Source organism: Brachyistius frenatus, unplaced genomic scaffold, assembly GCF_029030835.1.
Source record: "Brachyistius frenatus isolate BFR_SWC_R1_liver_20210118 unplaced genomic scaffold, ASM2903083v1 Contig_29, whole genome shotgun sequence".
Taxonomy (NCBI): Eukaryota; Metazoa; Chordata; class Actinopteri; family Embiotocidae; genus Brachyistius; species Brachyistius frenatus.
The window spans coordinates 2,689,918-2,716,807 of NW_027210628.1; the positions used below are offsets into that span (position 1 = coordinate 2,689,918).

Genomic DNA, 26,890 nt, shown 5'->3' on the forward strand with positions numbered 1-26,890 from the left:
CATTTGATATGTTTAATTGCCTTTTTTCATTTTTACTCAGATGACAAAAGTAAATTGTATCTGCTTGAGTAATTTCCACTGCTTTACTACAAAAATCTATAAACTGTGACTAATGCAAGTGCAAAATATACAACGCAAACAAAAATGCAATGGAAATTAAAGCTTCATTTATAACTTTATTCTTGCAAAAAAAACAAAAACAGCACAAACACTTGCTAATGTTGCTGGTAATGTTATCACCACTGCCTCCTGTCACTTCCAGTAAGACCCTGTTAATCTTTCCATGCTAATAACCTTCTTTAATTACTCCCCTGACTCAAATTATGTTCCCATTATGATACACGTATATTTTCACAGAATACTATAGTATAAGATTAATGTGTTTCTGTTTGTTTTGTCTCATTTTGTAAAACTCTCAAACATTATTTGTTTTCTTTTGTTAAGCACATTTGGAACTCACCAGCTACTGACAGCAAGTGGCTGTAGAGCATTATGGTCTATGTAAAACTGCTGAGTTGGGATCAATAGAGCATCACATTAGTATCACGGATGTAATATAATATAAAAACCTACTAGTTCAGGGTGTCTGGGTTAAGAGTGCAATGAGTTCAGACTGCTACTACATGCTCACAGCGCTTCTCACTGATGTGGGATTACCCCTTTTTTCCCGCTCTGTTCAAAGAAAAAACTGTGTGTGTGTGTGTGTGTGTGTGTGTGTGTGTGTGTGTGTGTGTGTGTGTGTGTGTGTGTGTGTGTGTGTGTGTGTGTGTGTGTGTGTGTGTGTGTGTGTGTGTGTGTGTGTGTGTGTGTGTGTGTGTGTGTGTGTGTGTGTGTGTGCATGTTCCCTTGTCTGCATACGCAAATATATTAATGAAACATGATGGAATTTGATGGATCTTCCCAGAGGCAAAAGCCCTCAAAGTTACACATCTTGATAAAAGCATAAACATGTGTGACACTTCAGCAGAGCACATCTTTCTATCTAACGCCCTGCGGGTTCACACACACACACACACACACACACGCACACACACACACACACACACACACACACACACACACACACACACACACACACACACACACACACACACACACACACACACACACACACACACACACACACACACACACACACACACACACACACGCCACCCCACTTTCCCCACACAAGTCATCCTGTCACCTACATTTTTTTTGTCTCCCTTTCTGTCTCTGTCTCACTTTATTTACATATGAGAATACAATTACAGCGGTCTGTCAGAGCATCAAAACTCCCCCTGCATGTGTGTGCACATATGCAGTTTTCAGATTCAATATATTTTCCCTCTCCTCAACCATCTCTCCTCATCTCCGCATGCTCTTTTACTCTCCTCACATCTGTCAGGCGCTTGATATCCTGATACATCTGAGTTATTGAAGAGTGGCATGCTTTGATAGCTACGGTTAGGCTGTGATATTTCATCTTTGGATGGGGGTCCAGCATCGCCGCTCTTTTCCATCTGCCTCTGCCTTCCCTCTCTCTTTTTCCTTCTTTCGTTCAGACACACTCGCACATCAACACGCACGGACACGATACTGTGGTTTCATGGCTAAATAAGCAATACAGGAGATGGTAGATGAGACAGGTCACTGTATACTTGTGTTTGCATTTGGGTGAAAGCTAATCTCATTCGAGTGTAGGTGTGTCTCTCAAATTCACCTCCAGACGTATTGACGCTTTTTCAGAGGAGACTGGCTCATTTACAGGTGTCAACTGATTTCAGCTGTTTGATTATAAGGTCATGTGACTGCAGAAGGAGATATTTAAATATAGTAGGGTGGTGTATGCTATAATTAGAGGTTTAATAGAAGTAGCAGCTAATATTGGGCCTAAATAATAGTGATTCGACTTGTGTCCCGTTGGGGTTGCTTGAATTCAGCTCCACCTCCGACATCACCCGCCCAGAAATACCTGCGCACACTTCAGCACTGGTTTCAGTACATTTCACATTTAAGCAAAGATAGGAACTAAACCAAAATAGAAAATACTTTATGGCCGACAGCTATTAGTCACTATCCATCAAATGCTTGACAAATTTGTGACTGCTCAACAACTTTCTTGCATCAGTGTTTTTTTTCCTCCCTCTCCAGCCTTTGACAGGCTCTATTTAGATAAAAACCCTTCTTCTTGAAGTTTGGCTACTCATGAAAAGGACGATGACAACCATGTGATGTACCATTTACAAATATACATCATGTAAACAGTAGAATGTCTCAATAAAATACAGTGTATTCTTCTCTTTTTTTTCAGACTCTTGCCACACTAATATGGATATTTGGCGGAACAAACATTTTCGTCTACATTTTGGCCTACCTTAGTGCAGATTTCTAAAAAAGCTGTGTCTGTGCATTCTGTGTGGATATGTAAAACAGAACTGAGTAGATTTATTGTCACACCTCAATTTGATACTTTGTGTAATGAGCATGCAGCTGAAAAAAAACACAATAGCGGCGAGTTGAAGACACGTCAAGTAATTATAAATCAATAGATAATTAGCCACTATTGTTTTTGTCACTGTACTGCCAAAGGAAAATGATGTCACTACGAATCCTCTGAATATTTTTCTCTGGTATTTGGCGTTATCATTGATGTAAACTTTATCGCCACCTATTGGCCCGGAGTGCTTGTTTAAGCGTTGGCAGTGGTTTTTGGGTTTCGTGTGTACGGAAATATTTTAGAAAAAAGGTGGTGTGAACATAAGATTTCTGTATTGCCATGAGTTATGAGGTGTATCCTGTTCATGTGTAAATTAAAGTACTTTATTTAAAAGTACTTAAAGTAAATAGTAAAAAAAATATATATATATACCAAGCCCTTAAGGCAGGGATTTCTGTTCCACCTGGAACCTGCAATACTGTGAGGGATGGCACATCACTTTATTGTATTATGTATGCTAAGCATGTCCGGTCATCCACCCTGAAATCTTGTGGCATTGAAAAGATGTCCTATACTCAAGAAGATTTATGTTGTTATGAAAGTCATGTGGATGTAATGTTACTGGATTTAAATTTTGAACATGACTGCACCATATGATGTGCATCAAATGAAAAACAAATTTGAACTGCTTTTCTATAGTATCTTTATATATATTCTATGGCATTAGTTAAATGCAATGCCCAGAAGATCTTGTGAATGTGGTTTCTAGCTGGTCGCAGGCTTTTTAAATATCTTTACTGCAGGTGAGTTGGCATGCAGCATATTGATTGTTTGTCCTGTAACCATGTGCTTCAGATCTCAACGCTGTGTATCTGTTGAGCCGCTGGTTTGACTCCTGAGTTCACTGCATTTCAATTCGAAAATGTTTTCATATGTTTGGTTCTGAATCTGATGTCTATACATTTTGAAGATTGTTGGTCAACATGTTACGTGGCTTAAGGTTTTATACAAGCTTACTGTAAGGATGAAATGAGTGTCGGAGACCCACAGTCCAACTGTACTTTACAGCTCTTACAGTAGTTTAGCAGTTCACAGCTCTGCTCAGGCAATTAGAGAGCTGCCTTTGTTGCCTTTAACGAGTTTGACCCGTTTTGCTGATAATATGCATAAATTTCCATTCTTTTCCCTGTTCTGTTTTTTTTTTTTTTTTATCTCTCTCTCTGTCTGTCCCTATCTCTCTTCTTTTCATCCTCTATGTCTCTGTCTGCTTCTTTGGCTGCATATGTGTGAATTAGAGGAAACCTAATGCTGTGAAACAGTTTTTTTTTGTGAGCAGTACGAAGGAGCTGACCTTCACGTTCTCATCAGAGATCATATCCATCTGGACATTCCCATGGATTACCATAAACGAGCTGTGTGTGTGCACGCACGTGTGTGTCTGCAGAAAGGGCTGTGTGTGTGTGTGTGTGTGTGTGTGTGTGTGTGTGTGTGTGTGTGTGTGTGTGTGTGTGTGTGCGCGTGTGCGCGCGTGTGTGTGTGTGTGTTAATGCAATTATATCTACTCAGGTGACTGTGTGTGAAAGGAGTGAGAGGAAAGGGAGAAAGCTAGTCGCTGGTTTGCCCACATGAGCATCCAGGAGTTATCTGTTCAGCCAGGCTGAGACAGACCGACAGAGACTGAGAGCAGAGGAAGGTGAGAGAGGGTGGCAGATACTGAGGGAGGGAGATACGGCAAAAAGGGCAGAGATACTGAGGTGTGAGAGGAAGATAGAGAGCAGGAGCCCTGCACAGAGAGAGAAGGTAAACTACAGCTAAACTTAGGTGGTAAAACAGAGCAGGGAGGGAGAAGAAAAGACGACCGGAGGAGAGAGAGAGTGGTGGGGAGAAGTTCATGGAGAAAAGTGAGGTGGACGAGATAGAAATTTTGTAATTCAAATGAGATTTAAATACACACAGGTTGATTTATGTCGGGATGATATGAATATGTGTGTATGAACCATGCACAGCATAGAGTCACTCATCCTCAAGTGTCAATATCTATTCTATGTGTCTTTCTGGTGAGGAAATCTAACCGGAGATGACACAAACCAAATGATGGATTGATAATAACCAGATGTTCATATCAGGGATCTGCGTTGGTGGGGATGTGGTACTTCAGACATGACTGCAATGATGAAATCCGATTGACATCTTTATCAGATTCCAAAACATTGCACCGTGGTTTATAATCCCTAGTGACACGGCCACCAGAACTGATTGTGGTAATACCAGACGATAGGCTTGTGATTCCACCAGACGAGCCGCAGGGCGTTTTAGAAGCGACCCAGAAGCGTCTCTGCACTCCGGTGCACAAAAAATACGTTCCAAGTCTATTTTTGACAAAAGCCACATCAAACAGCTCAGAGCAGATTGACCAGGAAAGGAAGTCAAACACAGGAATGTCATTGAGAGTTTAGTCAGCGTTTAAAATTGAACACCCTGTGCACAAATTATTACATCATTACGTCATTACATCAACGTCTACCCCCGTGGTCTTTCAAGTAGGAAAGGAAATGTGTTCTTCTCCTGCCACAAGCTCTGAATGTGAAATATAAATGCTAAATAATTGAGGATTAATGTCTTCAACAACTAAAACACAGCCAACTGTATTAACTTTGTCTGTAGGCTACAGCCCCGCAAAGAAAGAATTAACAATAAATACAATTAAAACAGAGTAAAAGGAACCATTTAACACGCAGCCTATTTTCCCAGGAGCACAAAAATCAAGAGAAAAATGACCAAATCAGAGAGCCGACAAAATTAGGCAGAAAAAAGGCTTTGCTTCATGCAGAGGACCGTCAAAACAGTGTCACAGATGCAATGTCATTAACCCTCCACGGGTAAAACACTTGGCGGAAACTGGATCAGTTGTATCCAAAGCACAATCAGGCAGACCAACAGTGAGCACACCATCAGAAGATCAATACATCAAGTATTGTTCACTGGGCGAGAGAAAAACAACTTAATCACTGACACAGAAAGTCCAATCAGTAAAAGTCCTGTCAAAAGAAGAATGTCTCGTAGTGCTCTCAGAGGACAAGTAGCATCTCTAAACCACTCCTGTGGAGGGGAAACAAGGACAAACACTTGTGGTGAGCTAAGATGTAGCAGCATTTCACAGTGGATGACTGGATGAAGTCCTATTTATGGATGAGACCAGGTGGAGAAGGATTGCTACTGAACCCACACACGCCTCATAGCTTTGCAAGAACTGTTGCTGCCTGTCGTGGACTTTCTTCCATGGTCACCTGACCTCTGAACTTTTATAGGGACTCTTGAAGGTTGAGAAAGCCAAACATTCCTGACATCATTGAAGCTTGATGATAGCTATGTTTCAAATTGCAAAATATTTATTTTTACTTAGAGTACGTACTGCAGCTACCTGTACAACGTATGTCCTGTTGCATGCAATATGCATACAATTGGGACATACTACTTTGTCATTAAAATGCGCTTTGAACTTTGATCCATAGCGCTACAGGCACAGCATTAGTGCCACCAACTCTCTCAGCGGTGCAGTCGATGTGACGTATGTTCCTTTGCGCAGAGGATTGTGGGTCAGAACAGCCAGAATAGCATGCTGGCCTACAGACTGCAAAATAAGACTGAATGTAGTAGAGCATCCTGCTATTTTTGGCACCATGTATTCAGACTTGCTATATCTTTTTCTGGCATACTAAAAAGTATGGTAGTATTGGAACACAGATTGTCAGATCCTGCTGGGATAACTGGGATTATTAGGCTTGAACAAACCTGTTAAATCCATGCAGCTCAAGTGCTGCTGTCATCAAAGCAAAATGGGGAAAACAGATACAATATCCATGTACATTGATAATACATTCAAACTTTTCAGCACATACCATTTGGAATAAAACATTTTGTATTAAATTCAAGTGGTGATCTCAGACTTTGGACCGCACTTTTTAATTTTTTTGTACAACTTTGAACACTCCTGATGTCCGTTTAACCAAATTTACAATGTTTACGAAGGACACTATATCATATTTTCTGATTTCTTCTTGGCATATTCCACCCCACCCTTTTGTCTCTACCAACAGTCTAACCAGGGCCCTATCTTTGTTTGAATGTGTTGGAAAAAGGTTTTAGATGGAAGAGTGCCGAGTGTCTTCCCGTCTTTGTGGAGATCAGAGGAATTGTGTCCACGCTGCGGCTCCTAAACTCCCCACAGCAGCACAACACATGGGGAGAGGGGGATGATCTGAGGAGATGAGGGAGAGGAGGAGGGGCAGGGATAGAAAAGTGAAAAGAGTGACCATAAAGGGGGACAGGGTGCACAAGAGTGAGGCTTAATGGGGAAGGGAGAAAAAACATGAAACTGCAAAATATTATAATTCAACAAATATGATATAGCTGCGCACATTATATTTACATTTTCTTTTGTCAGTCTTTAATCAATAAACAACAGTAAATAAGCAGTGTTTAAAGTGTCTTTCTATCATGTCTTCAAAGTTCTGAAAACTTGAAGTGCACTCCCACTCTAAGAGCAATAAGGTTAGACATGGTGAATTCACAAGTCCATGACTCACGTACGATCTGGGCTGCTCGACTTAACTGTGGGTGGTTAACCAATCGATAGTCTGCTGAACGACTGGGTGAAGGCATGACTGCTTCTTGCTGTCATGTCTGGGTGAGTGTGTTTCTATGTCAGCATTACTACGTATGTGCAGAAACGGGAGTGGCCATGTGATGACTGGGAAATTTGGACAGTTCAGTCATTTTTAAACCAGAGCTGTCTGTCCAAACTGTGATGCAGTTCACACGACCATTCACACGTCTGCTGACATTTCTTCAAACTTTTTTATTTTATATGTAAATCCACTATTCAGGCCCTCCTTCTCTGTCTTCCACTGCTTCTTCTTTCATCTTTCATTGCTCATTATAGTTCTGTAATATACATTCTCTAAATCCCTCACCCAGTGCCTCTCTTCTTCTCCTCCTCATGCCCCCCCCCCTACACACACACACACACACACACACACACACACACACACACACACACACACACACACACACACACACACACACACACACACACACACACACACACACACACACACACTCACTCACTCCTTGAAAGCTGGAAATCAGGACAACTCAGCGGTGGAGGGGTTAAGACGAACCCAGTCTTGTGATTGGCTGCCGGCCGGCGGTCTAAACCAGCCTACAGAAAGAGGTAACCAGGCAACCTCAGAGAGGGAGAGAGAGGGAAAGGAAAGAAGAGGGGGCAGAGGACCGAGGAGGGAGAGAGAGAGAGAGAGCGAGAGAGAGTGAGAGAAAAAACGCGCTGAAAGAAGCCTGACATAGTTTTGGAAGGATTGTGGAAAAAGATGTAAGGAAGCTTGCAAGCGCTCTCCCCGGGATGGAAAACTGGATTACTCTCCCTGCTGAAACCCACTGTGGATGTCTGAGTAAACCAGGAGGAGATACACGGGAATGAGTGGATTCTAAACCCTTTTTCTCAAAATGGGAACTAACTGTGCTCCTTTTCGCTCTTGTGCAAAGGTAAGTGCGCCAGTGCAAACAGCCCGAGAGGACGCAGAAACAAGTGGGAAATTTGGTCCCGGTCCCGTGTGGACGATCCACAAAGTGTGTACTTTTAGATCGGTGCGTGATAGTTGATGTATTTAGAAGCCTGTGGATTCACTGTGCTCTGCTCCTGTGACTGCAATGAATTATCTATTGCTGCTGCTGCTGGTGCATCGGGATTTTAGTGCGCGCTCGTGTGTGTGCGTGTTGGGCGGTTGTGGGGGGAGTGACCCCCTCACTAAAATAGTGGTCAGAGGCTGTGTGTGTGTGTTTGTGTGTTATTAGGCGGGAGGAAAGACATGGTTTGCTGCATTTGGCGTGCGTATTTACGGGGTGTCCCTCCCTCCCAAATTTAGCGCTAGATTAGACACCATTATTTACTATAAAGTGATAAAACAAATTTTGGTCCATTCTTCTCCCGAAACATAATCTTTCTGTCTAACGTGCACTTCAACGTGCTTTCCTTGCCTGGTGGATGCGTGTTTGCCTGCTCCTCTGCCCCCAACGGAGAAAAAAAAAAATCTTTGGGACAAGGGTATCCGGTCTGACTTTAGAGTAACCTTACTATGTGTTCTAGTATTTTTAATATCTTCCGATTTAAATTAATCTCGATTGAGCTATTCCATGTGTTTTTTTGACATTAATACACTTAACTTGTGTTTTTTTCTTCATAAGTTTACGGCCGCGCATCCTTGCCAACTTTATTTAATGTCCCTTTACGCACGGAGGCTTTTCCATTCCCGCCGCATGTTCCTGGTGTGTGCACACTTTGGAGGGTGGGCTCACAATGGGAGGGAAGTGAAAGCAAGTGTAACGCGGTACAGTCGAGGTTATACGATGATGAAGTGTTGCTGTAGACAAGAGAAATGTGGTCAATGGTCTGTGGGTTATACAGGCGGTTCTCCTGTCGCTGGGTTTTTGGCTGATGGAGGAAGAGAAAACAGTCGACAGAGTTGAATAGGTAGCCCCGGTCAGTTTGCTTGCTTTGGGGGGCGGGCGGGCAGGGGAGAGAGAGGGGGGGGGGGGGACCGGGGCCCTGGCTGCGCTGCAGCTAAAAGCCGCATTAATCATGAAGCTGTGGTGCTCTGCAGACCCTCACTCTCCTCCCTCTTTTTATGTCTGGCACACCACCTGCATCAGCTTTACATGTGGAGCTGCTGTATACAGTAGATGGAGCCTATACTGCATGTAGCTGGTTTGTGTGAATGTGAATTTCAAATGAGATTCCTCTTGCAACACATGTCATCAGGGACTATTTGCTTTGGGTTTGTCACAGATTTAACATCAGTAGTCCAACCACCTGCATGTGTGTGTTAACTTAACTAATGCTCTCTGTTCTGAGGCATTGTCAGTTTACTTACATTTTTCTAATTTGTGATATTTTTTTGACATATTGTACTAAGTCAGATGGACATACTCATATAGTCCTGATAGCTGTAGTTACAGCCACACATACACATCATAAAATATGATTCATCTCCGCAGTTTAAACTACTGCTCCCCAAAAAGTGCCCCAAAAGACCAGTCAAAACTTTAAAACACTTCTCATACTGTACATACAGCAGATGCAGCGATCACTTACTCCTGTAGTTTCGTTTCTACAGCTTTAAAAGTAGAAGTGTGAAAGTAGGCTATGTTATTTTTGATTACTTTTCTTAATTAAAATGTGTCTACTTTTCAAGGACTTGAATACTTTTTCCACTTCTGCCAAACAGGCCTCTTACTTCTGCCTGTATGGGCCCAGCTGGCGAGTCTAGGTTGTCATAGAAACCCAACGAGTATTGTGTGGAAACTCTCAAAGAAAACACTGTTGAAGGCTCTCTTTCTCCCTCTTTTGATTCTCATCGCCGTCTGCTCCGTCTACAGCCTCCCTTCTCTAATTATTATTTTTTTTTCCCCCCATTCTGTCACTTCTTACAACCCAGCCTGCCTCTTGCAATTTATGTTGTTCCCTTGCAGTGTGGTGAGTTTTGTCTCTGTGCAGTGTCTATAATGATACTTAATGCTGGACTAAATCTTAAACAGAAAAGAGCTCTTTTTTTCGCAGCCTTTGCAAAAGTAGTTTTGTAACTGATTTTGTATCTCACTTGGAGACATGTGGAAACCTCTGATATCTGGAAAGCCTTCTTTTCACACAGAACAGTTTTATGCTGCACAGAAACTCCAAAGATACCATGTAAATGTCTGCATAAAGTGACTAGCTTTAAGAAAATAAAGCACTGCCTAAAAAGAATGACATCAGGCTCAAGGTCTTCCTTTAACTATGTTTAGCGTAAAGTTTAAATCATATACACCACTGTCTTAATAAGAAACATTTAGAACTGTTTAGAGTTTTAGGCAAACTTGCTTGAAAACCTAACCTAGCCTGGGATGAGTCAGCTTTAATCCAACTACAATTTAAATTTTCTTTGAGTCTTGGGTGTGTGGATCACAAGCTTTAAGAGGGGAACACATTTTTGAATTTGTCAAGAAATTATTGTCTTGAAGCACCGCGTCAACCAAAATGTTCCATAAATTGGTCAAGTTCGAATCATAACATGTTTTCCCCGCTGTGTTTGACTGTAACCTTATCATTCGCATAGCTGCCTATTCTGAGGCACCCCATTGACTCTTGTTGCTATGGATACAATTCAACGCTACAATTAATCGACAGCCTATTCAAGTTACCTGCAGGACGTGACAGCGCCTGTGTCTCAGTGGCATTTCTGTAAATTAGCTGTAGTGCAGACAATGAGCAGGCAGCTGCAGCATAATTCAAATTGTGCATGAAGGAAACTAACATTTACCAAGTTGCCTGTCTTCATTATTTTCTTCTTCTGTTTGACCCTGAAGCCCAAAGGGAATACCTTTTTTTTTTTCAACCCACTTTATATCTAACATGACAACAAGAGCGAAATTTAACATTTGAATATTCCAAACGCAGTTATGATTGAGGTAAAAGTTTTCCGTTCAAAGGAGAACTGCTGTGTAAATGCAATTCATGTTTGTCTTGCTCCACCGCAGCGTGCACTTTTACACAGACCTCTGACAAACCTGTCCGTCCCTTGTCCACAGGAAAGTCATTTGTGTCCAATATCAAAACAGGCAGTTCTTGTGATCCACTTTTCACTGCTGCCTCTGTAAATTAAGTCCAGTGCACTTGGGGTGTCTGAGCTCAGCTCTGACTCATGATTGAACCAGGACTGACTTCTCCTCAGCCCAAGATGCTGCAAAAGCACTTTCCTTTAACCTCCTCGTATCCTTATCAAATCTACACCACTGTCAAAGGTAGAATTGTTACACATTTAGGTAAAAGGGAAGAAAAGAAATCAGTGAAATGTACTCCTGCAGTATTTTAAACAGGCTGTAACATGTTAAGTATTGGTATATTTTCAGTAGGGGATCCATCATTACACCGAGAGGAAAAGAGGGAGAATTGACTGGCTCCTGGCTGGCTGCCCTTCCTATTGATCCACTCCATGTGTGTGTGTGTGTGTGTGTGTGTGTGTGTGTGTGTGTGTGTGTGTGTGTGTGTGTGTGTGTGTGTGTGTGTGTGCGCGCGCGCGTGTGTGAAATATCAGACTTTCAGATATAATTGGCATCAAGAATATTTTACAGCCCACTGGGACTATTCATGGATATACGTTCACCATTTCTCCGCATTTATTTACTGCAAAGGAAACGGGAAGTACGTGAGTGTCTGGCAGATCAATATCCACGCAGACAACCACATTTCTAAGCCTTAATGTGCACAAAACTATCATTACCACCAATCATGATTACCTCTTGAATACAAACAGGCACACTAAAGCACATTACCCATGCCCACAGAGGGGCTGTGAGAGAGCAGGGCAGTCCATCCAGAGGTTCAGATCAAGCTGCCAGCTAATCTGCCTCTGCAGTCTGTAATCTCTAATCTTTTTAAAACACTCGCAATCTTTCCACACCACTGGGATTAGCATCAACAGACACAACAGCAGCGCGTGCACACACACTTTCACTTCCCTTACACTGTATTTGACCACAAAAAGACTGCTGCTGCGTGGGTTTGGCATGCGCTGCTTTTGGAGCTGGACTTCCAGCTGTAGAGTGGCACTCTGAAATGTGATAAGTAGATGAACTGAATGCTGTGTGTTGTTTACTTGTATGCAGAGTAGAGTCTGACTGATATATCGTCGGGCCAAGTTTATCAGCCAATATTTGCACACATAAATCAGTATTGGCGTATATGTTGGCTGATTATACGCCGATATGAAAACTTCTTTTACAGAACATAATGCAGAAAATATACTTAAGGGAAATTAGAAATTGTTATATTGGTGTTCTTTTTATAGTCATATATAATTATTAAATTCTCACAAGTTGAGTGCACTGATACAATAGAGTAAAATATCCTGCTTAATTGCATATCTTTGTCACAAGTGTAGAAAGTGTTTGACAACCACCTTTTAGACATTACTCCAAACAATGTGTTTACATATCCTGTATCTTTAGTTAGTTATATACATAAGGGGCAATCAACCCTTCAGTTACACACATTTTTCTTGCTACTGGTTGGGGCACATCTATTGTTTGAACATGGTCCTGAAACTTGAGCAATGAGTGCACATCATATTTTGTGTCAAAATTTGGGGAAACGGAAAGAAGTCACAAGGGGTCAGATCCAGTGGTGAGAAGCTATGATGGTGTTGTTGTGGGCGAGAAACTTGTGCCTTATCAATGTGCTGTGAGCGCCACAGTTCGTGTTGTTTGCACCAAATACTTTTCCTCAGACGCTTTTGAACATCACAGAAGAACCCGATGTTGACAATCTGACCCTGAGCTCTGAATGTAAAAGAAAACCCACCTCGTCGCTCTCAAGACCTCATGCACCTGTTTTGGTCTTGCACAATGACCTTGTACCCCTCTTGAAATACCACCTGAAGACGTCACCTGGTGCTCACAAAAATGTGTCTGACTAAGGTCCTGTTTTTGATCAAGCAATGTGACTTTAAATACTTAATCACAAAGGTTATAACTTTCCCCTGCTCTGTGCATGACTTGGTGCTGTGCTCTGTTTGCGCACAACAGGAGCAAATAAGCGTTTGGACAATTAAAAACATACATTAGATATTGGAAATGTTAAAGTCCTACATGCACCAAAATAAACTCAAAATCTATTTTCGTTGTCACACTAGATCAACGTCCACACTCTGCTTCTTAGTGCCAGACTAACAATGACTGTATAACCACTGTGTAATTACTTTTATTATGTCATTCAACAGTGTCACAAGCCTTTTTATAACCCTTTGCTTTTCTGTACTTTATCACTGCGCTACATCTTCATCATTACTGTGTCCTCTCTGTTTTCTCAATCTCTGTCTTTGATTCTCCATCTCTGCCCTGTTCCTACTTTCTCTGCTTCACTCAGCATTGTTATACCTCTCTCTCTCTCTCTCTCTCTCTCTCTCTCTGTCTGTCTCTCGCTCTTATTCCCTGTCTCTCCCTCCATCGCTCTCTGCCTGTAGCGTAGCTTCAGGGATCCTCTTGTTTCAGATAAGCTGTTGATTATGGAACTGAGACTCTTGGAGTTCCTTCTTTTTTTTTCTTCTTCTCCTTCTCGCATTCACATCACATTAGTATTTCACATCATTATTATCACAATTAATCTATATTTCCCCCGTCCGTCCTGCTCCAATCATCTGTCCTCCTTTCTCTACCGAATGCCACATTGGGATGAAATCACAAAGGTGTTTACTTGATTAATTAGTTTTCACAGCAAACAAAAGCACTTTAGAAGAGCCATTTTCAGGAGGTAAAGACATACGCACACACATGCAGATCCATGCACCACAGTGGAGTCACAGCACATTAACACTTCAATTAATCCAACGCCTTACATTCTAATTTCCCCAGAAGTCGAGATCCGTGACCACCCCCCCTTCCTCAAACCACGCACACACACACACGCACACACACACACACACACACACACACACACACACACACACACACACACACACACACACACACACACACACACACACACACACACACACACACACACTGGTGATATACAGTGCCCTGTGTCATGCCTCAGCAGACCCCAACAGTGTCACATGCTTCTTGTGACATTTTAGGCGCTGGACGAAACGTGACAAAGTGTCATGAATTACAATTTAATTTGTTTTCTTTGCTTTTCTTTTAGCCATGTACAAAGGAGCAGAGATGCCTGGTGTTGTACAATATTCTTTATTCAAGGAATACAATAGATAATGAATGCATGTATGGAGGGAGAACGGTTTTGTTGGGGTTTGCTGGGGGGTTTGCTAGCGCCTCCTCCCTGTGGAGCAGCTTCACTGACTCACTGTGAGACTGCAACAAAGTTAGAGAAAGAAATAGAAGAAGACAGGAAGGGAAAGATCGTTTCCTCAGAGGATTTCCGCTTTGTATTTCTCCCCCTCTTTCTTCCTCTCTTTGTCTCTCTCATGATTTCTCTCCATCTGTGGTTTTCTGTTGATGCTCACTAATGAATTTTTAACCATCCCATGATTCTCCCCTTTGTCTCTCCCTTACTTACTCTGTGTTTGTAAAGATTAGCCACAATTCAATATCCATCATTACACTGTCTTCCGCACCTAATTCACTGTGATGTTTTACAGTGTGTTTACTTACGTAGTGCAGCAGTCATGATGAAGTGACATAGTCTTATTTTGAAAGACAAGGTACAATAACCTTTTCAAATTCCTCATAGGTTAGCGTCGACTTATATGGTGGACCGGAAGTTCACAAACCTTTTAAACCATGTACCACGATCTATCAAACCAATGTTCCTAATTATCACTTCCAACTGTAGATATCAAGTTCCCTAATTTCAACCTACAATAGCTTGAAAAAGGTTAAATAACAACAACAATACAAGGCGACTGTTTCAAAATCAAAGAATACATCTCTTACTTAGAAAAAGCACCACTCGGGGCCTCAACTACTCAACTTCGCTTTGAAAAGTTCATCTGACCTGTCAGGTGCAGCATTGTCACTTGCCTCTCAACTGTTTTTTGGACTTTGTAATTAATTCAAAATTGCACTCCTTCCGCTTGCTAAAATCATCGACTGAGGAGTCTGATTCCGACTGCATCAAGCTGACGTTAGCGTGTTGGTAGGTCAGTTGTGATGTGATGGCACCCTGCATGGCTAAGCAAAATATTTAAATGATTAACACCTAATTTTTGCATCCTAGTTTGATGTGGATAGGAAATAAGGGGTGTCTCTAAGAAAATTAATTGAAATTACAATTTTCTGGGACTTTGGTCACTTGGGGTACAATTTTGTGAGGTCTTTCAGCAAGGTTCTTACGTACCACTATATTGGAGCTGCGCGTACCATCATTGGTTCGTGCTAAACTATTTAAGCAGGTTAACCTGGTGGGGAGAAATGTGGTGGTCTAGCATCTGTGTCCAGAACAGAAGAGCTGTCTCTGAACCAGAACCACATCCCAAGCTGCCTTCCTGCAGCACCTGGGGCCCGCCTCATGCCCAGGCTCAAAGGGAGCGGATGGGTGCCCAGAAGCTCCTCCATTCAGCCTGCAGAGCTCACACTTTCTGACGCCCACTGTCCCACTCACATATTCTCCATCCATAAACACACATGCATCCCCTCATGCATTTTCACACATGTACAAAGGTATGCTGCAGCTCGCCGTAGTGATCACAGAATGAGGTTTTATGTGGCTTCATGGGTCATGAAATCCACTAAACCCATAAACCAAGTTAAGTTTCAATTAAGGTCAAAACATTAAAATGATCAAAATGGGATTAGTTTTTTCATGCAGCATTAATGCAACAGTGAAAAACCTCTGAGGCCTCGCCTTTAAGTGCTTTTTATATCTTTGCTCACTGTACTCTATCTGTACCTGATCAACCTTTTTCAGGTAGAACTATAGATACTATTCCATAACAAAAGTGATTAAAATCCTGCCGTTTTTATGCCTACTGCCAAAATGTTTATGTATGAGAAGAAAATTAACTAAGGCATAAAAGAAGAGGTTAAAGCTGAGGTGAGTAATAGCTGAAGCCTCACAGTGTCAGCGGGGCTGCAGAGCTGGAAGTGGCCATTTCACTGCTCAGCCTCGGTCATTTATCCTCCACGCTGAGTCGTCAACCCTCACGTCTATGAAGAACGCACACACCTGTGAACGTTCACAAACTTGGACACACACTGCTCTACTATTTTCTCATCACACTACCTCCCACTGTGCTCGTACATGCACACTCTTTGGGCCCTTTCATACGCTGCCATGCGTTTAGAGAGGTGAGGGGAGTAGATTGAAGGAAGTCTGTCGTGTCTCCGATCAGTGTTTTCATTGGCAGTTTTCTGGACCTGCTGTGCAGAGGTCAGTCGCTTTTGCCACTGCAGTGACCGTAAACGGAGAGAGTGGGAAAGGTGCACTTGGTAGAAAGTATATTATGCCAGCAGTGATTGTGAAGATCATTTCATTCAATCATTTCTCATGGCTCTTTGCATGCCACTGTATTTCAGCTGTTGAGATAAACCCATTATTATGGCTTAAACTGAAGACCTACTCATATCAAGTGGTCCCTTTTAGGGCCTGAGGTTTTCACCACATTATTTCTACCTTGATTGCAACAAGTTTTGGAGGTTTGCAGACTAGATACAGTTGATTTAACAAACAAAAAAAAGCTCTCAACTTGTTTTTTAATGGACCTACAGTATAAGGGACAGTTTGTGCTCTTATTATCAAAGAAAAACTTGTTAATGTAAGTATCTATTCATATTTTTGTGAGATGTCTCACTTGTCACCTCCACCACACTACAGGGAAGTATTGCTCATTAATCAGTTTGTGTTTACCTCTCAATCACAATGTCTACAGTTTTAATGCAAATCCAAATACAATGATGCACGGCCCCTAAAAGGTTAAAGTGGGAATTATTTTTCTGCATTACTTCTGCGTCACTTTTTGTATTCCTTCTGATCATATGAACAGTTGCAGCTGCTCTATCTGGCTGTGATGGGCGAAGCCATGGCTGGGTATGGTTACTGTTTGGACTTTGGCTGCTGCTGTGGTTCAATCTATCCGGCTGTTTGAACGTGCAGTGTTTCTTGACAGATATGTTACCAACACGTACCGGCGGGGAGTGGGGGGTTCACAGTTTCAGTGAAAGATCTGGTAAACCAGCAGCTCCAGTTTTCTAGTTTTCTTTTCTAAATGCAGTGGTGCAGACTTGTGCCTGATTAGCCAGAGCTGAAGGTGTGGACGAAAAAGTCACTCTAAAGTAACGCAAAAATAGTACAGACAAAATCCCCACTGTGACCTTGTGTGGGCTCTGTATGATGCACACATCTAAGATAATATAGGTATGCATGTTTTTCCATAGACACAATGCTGCAGCTTTGGACTGTAAATGTGATCTTAATGTACTCTTGTATTCACAAATAATGCACTCATGCGTTTTATACATATTTTTAACTCGATGTGTAAAAGTGCTCTATAAATGTATAATTGTATACTGAATGTAAATGTATAATTGTTATATATAATTCAGCAAATGCCCTCGTACACACATAATCACCACCTTCCTAATGATTCACTTATAAATGTTGTTTACAGGCAGTCGTGTAAGAGGATTTGACCCACAGGCACATAAATACACATTAGGAAGAAAGATCAAATGAAGCCGTTCTCACTCAGATCAGCCCAGAGTCAGCCAGTGTGGCTTTGTGCTTTAGATTGAGCTGTGGAGCTTTAGTGCTAGCATGTATTTAATAGACAAGCATTTAGAGGAAATTAAAATACAGCCGTACTATTCATTTATGAAAGCCAAATCCCGCTTAATGCTGCATTAAACAATTTTTGACAACTAGTAAGCAGAAGAGCCCAAAACAAATCTCAGTGAGGAGCTTTGATACTGTATCAGCTTATCAAGTTCTCGTGACTGAGCCTGTGGCAGTTAGCAAACAATTGCCTACTTATCGAGCAGAAGCAGAGCCACATGGACGCCCCATTAGAGTCCTCGTCCTCTCCACCTGTGCAGCTCAACTCCTGCAGCTTCTGCTTTGCTCAGAGAAATAAGTAGGTTTCCTTTGCTCACTGTTGGTTTTAAACTCCAACAATTTGTCCTTTGGCTGTTCAATTTAACCCTGATCTATTTGTGAAAGAATAGCTTGTGTACACGACTAATTTGGGAGTGTTGTTTTATGAGATGGCATCATTTTTATGTGTTAGACCAGCAAATTCAATCTGTTTGAAAGGCGCTTAAAGGTGAAGGGAAGTGCTGGTGTTGGTGAAACTGGTAGGACTGTCAATCCTGTTATCGAACAAGGTCTTGTATTATTTAGTGTGGACATATAAACAGAACTGCTTAAAGTATCTTTAGTGTACAAACCAGGCACTGGACCTGATTAATGAAAACTCTAAAAGTACTCCCAGAAAATATGGACTGAAAGTTAATTCAGCAGATTCAGTGGTGCTCTTTGTGTGTGTGTGTGTGTGTGTGTGTGTGTGTGTGTGTGTGTGTGTGTGTGTGTGTGTGTGTGTGTGTGTGTGTGTGTGTGTGTGTGTGTGTGGTCAGTCATGCGGAGTCCAGCTCTCAGTCAGGGACCTTCTTTAAGGACGAATGGAGGGTTCAATCACCTGCTCTCAGGTCATTTGTGCTCCTTGATCGACCAGACTGACGCACACACACACACACACACACACACACACACACACACACACACACACACACACACACACACACACACACACACACACACACACACACACACACACACACACACACACACACACACACACACTCGAATGATGAAGAGGACATATAACTGAAGAGTAAATGATTTTTTTCAGTATAATAGTGCATTTGATGGCTCCCTCACCCCAAGGCCATGACCCTGCTCTCCGTCTTTCTCACTCTCACACACACCCTCACCCTCCCACCCTTCACCCTACACCCTTCAGTGTATGAGCATTAAGATAGGCAGCTTTCAATTAGCTGGATGTGCTTCCAGATAACAACTCCTTTCTATCCACAGCAGTCTGAGGGCTGATGAGTATGATTTGTCATTTATAGGAACGAGGGTGTTAAAAGACCACCCAGTCAGCCATGAGGCCAAACTGATTCTGCATGTGTGTATGTGTGTGTACATGTGAGTGCATAAAGCTGGATTAATGGAATAGGGAAGCTCTAAAAGCTGCAAGATAAAATGACTGTGAATTGGTTTGATGGTTTCAATCACATACACCCATAACAGCCACGCCTGGAACTGACAGAAATATTTGGCCGAGGCTCGTTTAGAAGTTGATAATGTGTCGTGGATGACTGGACCGCCATGTTCAGTGTGTGTTTATGTGTGTGTCTGATTTAAAATAGCACACAGGATTTTATTTTCTCTGCAGCTTCACATTGCTTCGTTCCTTTGCAGCAGCTGAAAAATGAAGCTGTGCTTAGAAGAGATTGTACTTATAAAAAAAGGAGAGGCTTTTCTTCATTTATCTTCCTTTCCCATGTGATGTTGTGAATGTAAGTTGGCAGATCAGGCATGGAAGGACTGTTTGATGGCTGTTTCACATCATAAAGCACACTAAAACAATTTACTGCTGCAGTTATAAACGCTTCTGTCCTTCTGTCGACATGTAAGCAAAAAGATAAAAGCAAGAGAAATTGCGTCAAAGGGTAGGTTTGGAGAAAAAAGTACATTTTTTTGAAGTATGCGTTTAAAATGAAGTGACCCAGTCAAAAACTACTTAGAGCTGGTGGGAAGCAGAAGTGGAGGAGTGAATGATGAAGGGAGGAATAAGCAGGAAGTGAGAGATGGAGAGAAGTGAGGTGAGAAATGGTTGTGATTGCCTGGCGTGCCTCGCTGAGTTCTGCTGTGTTATTAGTCACACTACTTGCTTATGTGATTTGCCCAGCTCATCTGACCCAGCTCTCACCTGCACTCTGCCACCTGGCATGTGCGTGTGCCCTTGTGTGTGTGTGTGTGTGTGTGTGTGTGTGTGTGTGTGTGTGTGTGTGTGTGTGTGTGTGTGTGTGTGTGTGTGTGTGTGTGTGTGTGTGTGTGTGTGTGTGTGTGTCTAATGGGTTTTTAGAGCCGGTGATGAGTCTACTGTCGCTTTCTCTCTCCCCCCTCTCTGGAGGTTCCGCTCGCCCGGAGAAAACAGACTCTGGCCTTTGCTGTAAATCGCCCCTTGAATGAGTTCTTACTGTGATCCCCTCACGCTGCCTTGGACCAGAGCTCTCTTGAGAGAACAATTTAATGATAAACGGAGGCCAGAGGAATGAATGGAAATGTGTGCTGAGGGGAATATTTGAAGCTCGTATTGTCTATCAGGTGGCTGTCCCTGAGAGTGTACCTCTTCACCAGAGTGGATTGACCTCTGCAATTTATTACCTACACCTCTGACATCCATCACATCTCAGCCCTCAGGGACACACACACAATAATAATATCACAGCAGCCACATACAGCAGGCCATATGACTGCCTTCCTGGTGCTGTGGCTGCCTGTATGGTTATTAAATGACTGACTGGGTGGTGCTGTTTCTTCCTCTAATGTTATCTCTACAACACACTGCCTCCAACGTGTATAATTGATTGAATGCTTTGGTATCCGGCATTCTGGCTGGATGTTTGGATGTAAGAGTGGTAGTATCCTCTAGTTTCCATCCCTCAGAGCCCCCATGTTCATCAATACCCCCAATGGACTCCTTCCTGATCCTTCTCCTTCACTCTCCTCACAGCCACTTTCATCCATCCTTCCCAGTTAATGTGTATTCTACTTGTTAGAAGCCTCTTGTGGACTTGCTTCTCATCATGTAAATGTGGCAGCATTTTTACATGTTGGCACCTTGTTCCAAAGATACCGGGGTGGAGGGGGGAGGGGGGTTACAGTCACCTGCCAACAGCCACCTTACTTGGGATCACATAGTAACATTTCTTTACCACAAGCCTTCCAACCCATACAACCACATCGGTTGATTTTTCCTGCTCTATAATATGACCCACAGGAGTGTTTCTTAAATCAGCTAAATCGGATTAGATTTAGGCACAGAAACTGCTTGTTTAAGGTTTAGGAGAGATTATGTTTTGGGGTAAAATGAAGACTTAAATCATATTGTCCGATTACTACTCCCATAAAGTTATCCAACCTTTGTCGTCATAGTAACAATAAACGTCATTTTAAAAAACAGTCCCCGCTCATGGTTGGAAATGGGAAGCAAACAGCAGTCTCCTGCGTGACCTTCGGTGTCATGGCAACAGTAAACACAGTTTTAAAAAACTGTTCTGACTTGTATACATTCAACCATCCACTAATCTGCCTCCTCCCAACAAGGACAAACATCTGGACTCGACGTTGTCCAAACTGCGCCACTTCTCCGGGACATCAGAATGTCGTTATTTTTGCGACCACTAGAAGTTGCTTTACTTTAAAACACAGCTGTCGGTCATATTAAGCTGCTTGCACAAAAGATGTACGGAGGACGACTGCATGGCTTCTGAGTTAAATTTTGTCAGATTAATGAAAAGACTATAGTTGTGCAGGGCTAATAAACCAAACAGAAATTGGAGCCAATTTTAACTTGTGAGGAGATTGCTGTCATGTCAAATTACTGTTAAAATGTATTCTCATTGATTTGTTTCCTCTTTGCAGACCAGTGAAAAAAAGACAAAAATTACTTTGAAAACCAAAATAATTATCAGACAGTTTGTCTCCTTAAATTGTTTACAACTGAAATCTAAACCATATGATTACAGTAAACAAATACAGTATACAAAACATTTTAGATCCAATATGGGAGAAAATTAGAGGCTCAACCTGTTTGCATTGTTGGACTGTATTACATAGGCTGCTAATAAATTATGAAACTGATGAGAACATTTAATAGAGAACCCTTTAGTGAGAACTGGGGTGAATATCCCTGGTGCTCATGGTGGGCATTAATTAAGGCTTCTACTGCAAAATAAATTTAAATTAAATTAGTGGGGAAAATGAAAACAGTTCCTGCTCCTGTTTTGGATACACAGGCGCCTCCACTTATTCTCACTCATTAGATACCGAATACCACTTCAGCCTTGCAGCTCTAACCAAGACAACTGTATAGAAGGCACTATATTCATATTGAAATTTTATCCTAAGGTCTTAATCATATAATAGTGCTTGGTACTGATCTAACCATTGGGAGCAATTAGGGTTCAGTGTCATGCTCAAGGACGTATGGGTCTGAGGTTTGAACCGCCAACCCCCTGATCTTCCTTTTGAGCCACAGCCGACTGACCTGTATTATAATAGAGCCATTATAACCATATATCTAATGAGACTTATGCCATTACTTCAATAGACAGATGGAATGTCTGCAATGTTGCAGACTCCCAGTCTGCTAAGGGCCCTAAAGTGAGGTGTATCTGTGAGTGTGCTGTGACGGAGGCCAGGAAGGTTCTCAGGGGTGGAGCTGTAAATTAAGACAGCAGCAGAAAGAGAGGAGGAACACTTCCAGGTGTTGCAGAGCATTTAATCACTCACCTGTGAGACTAATGAGATGAGCCGGCGGACCATGCACACGCTCGCACGCACGCACGCACGCACGCACGCACGCACGCACGCACGCACGCACGCACGCACGCACGCACGCACGCACGCACACACACACACACACACACACACACACACACACACACACACACACACACACACACACACACGCAGCCATACGTACTCAAAATGAATGTGCACACTCGAAGACTGGTGGGACTAATTATCCAAACTCTACCACAGTGAACGCACCGCCACAGCACGGCTGGCGAAGGCTTATTCAAACGCATATACAAATACATGACAGCTTGCTGCTGCTTCCCAAACTCATTACACCGCTCATCTCCTGCTCCTCTCCTCATCTCGCCGCCGACTGAAGGAGTCACAGGAGGAGGAGGAAAATAGAGCAGAGTGGTAGCTGGTAGGTCAGGAGGCAGATAGGTAGAAGAAGCAGCTATTCTCCGACGCTGTCTGTGGCTGCAGGCAGCGCTACAGGTAACAAACACATCAGTCACATACACAGCGCACCTGTTACTGTACAGATGGCTAGCCCTGGGAGAGAGGCAGGCAGAGCAATGAAGAAAGATGAGCAATCAGACAGAGAGAAACACAGAGGAGAGGAGACAAAGGGAAGGGAGGGACGATATTTGTCATGGGTAGATTGTTAAAGGAGATCGAGGAAGGAGAGACTGCATGGGGTGGGGGGGGGGGTCAGGGGAGCTGCACCTGTTTGTGTAATGCTGCGATAATGGGAGTAGGGGTGAGGGGAAAGATGGAGGACAGAGGGAAGAGGAGGGAGAGGGGGAGGGATTTCCCCACCTGCGTTTTCTGCTGGGATTCGATAGTCCTGTTGTGTAATCTAGTGAGTCTCTGCTCTCTGTATCATTACACACACACACACACACACATCTGCATCTTTTTTTTTTATCTGTCGTTCTCGTACATAAAGAAGTAATACTCATCATTTACCTGTACCCTCATCAAAGACACTGTAATATTATCCAAAGAGCTCTCTGCTCTTGAGAGATCTTCCATTATCATTTTGTCCCCTGTAATCATAGAATAAAAAGGTTTCCGTCTATGTGGGTGCGTGTGCATATGAATATATGGTGCAGATGTGCCTGTGCCCCCAGCTACATCTCTTAATCTCCTGTCTATTAGCATATTCAGAATTCTCCTGTAGCTGGTGGAGGCATCTGATAGGATAATTTAAAAACCTCCGCTGGCCTTCATCTTGCTCCAGGAAGCGAGGAGGACAACGCGTTTTGGGAATAAGATGAAAAGAAAGAAAGGATTGCGCCAGCCTTCTCTCTCTCACAGTCGCTCTCTTGACTGATCTGGCTGATTTCTGAATGAGCTGAAAGTCTGAAAAATACAAATGCACCATCAAAATTTAACTTAAAAGAAAAGCTCTTTGCTTTGGATTATGTTTGTTGTTGGTGCTTTGTTTCGGTCCATTTTTAACCCTAACTTTTAATTTTCATTTGTTTAATAGCTTATCTCAAACTGTGGGGCAGATACACCTCATTGTTATGGTTAATTGTTTATAGAGCACATTTATGATGCTTATAGGAGCTCTAAGAATGTTTAAAATTCTTCAAATCACCTTTTTAATAACTGCATTGATTTGGTCTCAAATCATTTTCAACAAACCAAAGAGATCCTTGAGCGAATATATTTCCCTCTGACATTCATTAGTCTGTAAAACATTTTCTGACTTGTTCTGCCATTGCATTTGGAGACCTTCATGAATGTAGACTTACTTTCATGTTGAACCAGCTGATATCTGAGGCAGAAAAAGCCCAATTTAGCACCGGCAGTATTTGTTTGGGGTGTTGCAAGAGTGTTGAACAAAAATGCCTGAAATATGAATACTTCTTTTTGATTTTTCTGTTTAAATGTGACGCCCTATATAAAGCCATCGCTGAAGATAAAACAGAATCCCCACAAGTGCAGGCTTGTGTCTTATTCCTGAGAAGTGGGGAGGGGTCATACTGAACAAGGAGCATCCACCGGCCGTAATATTAATCCACATAGAAGCAATGGAGCTCATGTAGGGAACACACACACACAGTCAGCCTCAGCTTTTCAATTTTGGGCAGTTTTGTGTATGTACTGTGTGTGTTTGTGTTTGTGTTTTAGTGTGTGTGTTTGAGAGAGAGCAAAGACGAGGAGGAGGAGGAGGAGGAAAGGGAGAATCAGATTGCCTATTCCAGTCACACAGATAGTCTTCCACTCCTCAGCCTGTGACAGCACATTTCCTTCCCTCTTCATGCTGGTTGCCTCTTCACTACCAGCACTCTCTCTTCACTCCCGCATCCTCCTCTTCATCTTCATCATCCTCCTACTTCTTTCTTAAATACAAATTCAAATCAGCTATATTGGAATGACACTGATCTTTATATAACCCAACATACATCATAATAATAACAGTGAAATTCTTGCTCTTTCAACTGCTTCCTTTACCTCTTCCTCTTCCTCTCTCTCTGTCCTCCTTTTTTCTTTCCTCACACCTCTCCGCAGCTTCCTCGGCCCTCTGCGCCGCTGTATGTATTGGTAACATTAGCAGCTACACTATGATGGATGGCACTGAGAGGCTGGGCCCTGATGGGGTGGGACTCTACTTAAGCACACCATCATTACCTGCATCACGTAAACATTACATACAGGCACACACACACACACACACACACACACACACACACACACACACACACACACACACACACACACACACACACACACACACACACACACACACACACACACACACACACACACACACACACACACAAGAGAGGATGCGTCACACCTGCGTATCCGCACCAGCGTGTATTTACAACTAATGCATGTCCATAACAAATGACGTCATCTCGATCACACAGGGTAAAAATGACTGTTGAATTTTAACATCCCTCCCTTCTCCATCTCTTTCTCCGTCTCACATACACACCTACAAACAGTCACGCTCAGAGACACACACAGCATTTTCTGAGTTTTAAGAGGTTTGTATTGACTCAGAGCCCCACAGGAAAGTGAATGCCAATAGCCCCTCCACTCTCTCAGAGTTCAGACAGACCAGCAGTCCAATAGACCATAGGGTGCTAAAAGGGTCTATTTCAAGAGCTGGCAGAAAGTTTCACCTCCAGGAACTTTCACAGACTCCATATGTGGCATGGTATTTTTTCACATTGCCATGGTGTGTGTGTGTGTGTGTGTGTGTGTGTGTGTGTGTGTGTGTGTGTGTGTGTGTGTGTGTGTGTGTGTGTGTGTGTGTGTGTGTGTGTGTGTGTGTGTGTGTGTGTGTCTGGCTGGAAATGTTTGCATAAAGTTCAAAGAGTTTGGAATTCAGAAATGGAAATTATGCAAATCGTGTCCTGAGTATGACAATCCCGTGGTGATTCACTCTCCGCCTGTTGATGGCATCAGAGGGTGAATTTGTCTTTATCTGGGCTTAATGTACATGTGGGAGAGAAAGAGGGATGGACATCCAGCAACTAGTACAACAAACAATGTATAATGTGAGATGAAAAAGTGTTACATTTCCAGCATATTGTGAGCTGTAGTTACTCTCCTGTGAAGTGGTGTTCTGGCTGATCATGTTGTCAGAGTCCATAAGAAACAACAAGGCCTTATTAAGCACAGACACTCAGCAAAGATTGATTTTGTTTGGCAGTCTGTGATTTAACTGGAAGGGCAGGCGACTGTGACAGTGTGCGTGGGCGATTAGACACACCGGCAGGAGGCAGTAGCTGTGACTGACTGATGGCCACTGGTGTCAGGAGGCAGCACCGGGAAGGGCCGGGGGGGAAGATGTACTTGTACCCCCTTGGCAATTTCTCCCAAGGGGTTGGAGGGTCAGATTCAACCAAGACGTCGCCTCTGCGCTCTCACTGGCCTCAGAAGACAGAGGTGCAGAATGTGTCCCTCCCCCCACAGCGCAGACAGACTGACAGAGTTTGTAGCCATCGATGAAGTTCGCCCGTTGGCTTCTCCAGATGGGTGTCTTGCTACAAGTCGCTGGCAGTGAGCTGTTAAGCTGGGGCTCGCCAGCGGCTTGCGAGTGAAGAAGTTCGGGGATGTCACTTGTTGAAGGTTGCCTAAAGCATCCTTAGCTTCTTTTAGTCTTTAGTCATTCTCGACTCTGCTTCCATCCAGTCCTCACCCTTCTTTATACCTCATCTTTCCTTTTTTTACTTGACAGCATGTTGCAGAGACTGAGCAGAATTGTGCTATTTTATAGTTAGTATGTCCTAAACATTGCAGTGAGCTGCTTCAAGTAGCACCACAGGCTGATAGGGACATAGGTTTACTCTGATGAGTGTAATTATATGACCACACTTGATATGCTATTGGTTCTTTGTGTCTTGCCAAAAGGG

General features: G+C 42.8%; 1 protein-coding gene across 5 annotated transcripts in view; it reads left to right on the forward strand.

The window, feature by feature from the left end:
• The window catches only part of dab1a (DAB adaptor protein 1a), a 215,744-nt gene that overhangs the window by 126,322 nt on the left and 62,532 nt on the right, over nucleotides 1-26,890 (forward strand). For 3 of the 5 annotated variants that reach the window (XM_069699155.1, XM_069699159.1, XM_069699160.1), the window contains exon 1: nucleotides 7,693-7,981. The exons of the other annotated variants lie outside the window; for them this stretch is intronic. The gene's annotated coding sequence lies outside the window, so the exon portion shown is untranslated. Of the gene's footprint in view, nucleotides 1-7,692; nucleotides 7,982-26,890 lie in introns of those variants that run through there. 5 annotated transcript variants of the gene reach the window in all.